This window comes from Penaeus monodon, chromosome 33 (assembly GCF_015228065.2).
Source record: "Penaeus monodon isolate SGIC_2016 chromosome 33, NSTDA_Pmon_1, whole genome shotgun sequence".
Classification (NCBI taxonomy): Eukaryota; Metazoa; Arthropoda; class Malacostraca; order Decapoda; family Penaeidae; genus Penaeus; species Penaeus monodon.
In genome coordinates this window covers 12645900-12646486 of record NC_051418.1, presented here as the reverse complement: position 1 = coordinate 12646486, position 587 = coordinate 12645900, and positions in this window count along the sequence as shown.

The window sequence follows — 587 nt, the reverse complement described above, 5'->3', positions numbered from 1 at the left end:
TGGAATAGTGCAGGGCGATATGCACTGTGTTGTTATTGCTGTTTGTTAAATGATGTGTACTTGTGCAGCGCGAGGAGGGGTGCTATCGGGGCCCTATATGGAAGAGCGACTAATTTATGAAGGCGATTACCTTCAGTGGTGCTCAGAATCGTGAAACTTCAGGTGCTAAGTTTAGTTGCACAACCAAGTTGTTGATTTTCGACGTTGTCGATCTGTTATACTGGTGACTTACTTTGCACGCGCGTCGGGTTCTCCGGCGCTATGTGTTATCGTGCTAACTGTGGATTGGCGCGCATAATATTTCAGAGCCCACATTCGTTCGTAAACCTTCAGTACTTGAGGAAAAAAAGATTGAGTTATCGACCGTTAAAGAAAATTGATCAGTGTTTAGGTCACTAACTGGCAAATGGGCGCGTCGGATCTCCGGGGACGTGCGTTAGTGCGTGCGCAGACTTGGAAGGGGGTGATGTAGTAACAAGCCCGACATGCGGCGCGAAACACGAACAGAAAAAAAAAGAACCATGCACGCAACCATTAAAACACCAACCCAAATCAAGGAACTTAACTCCACTGTCCCGTACCTATTC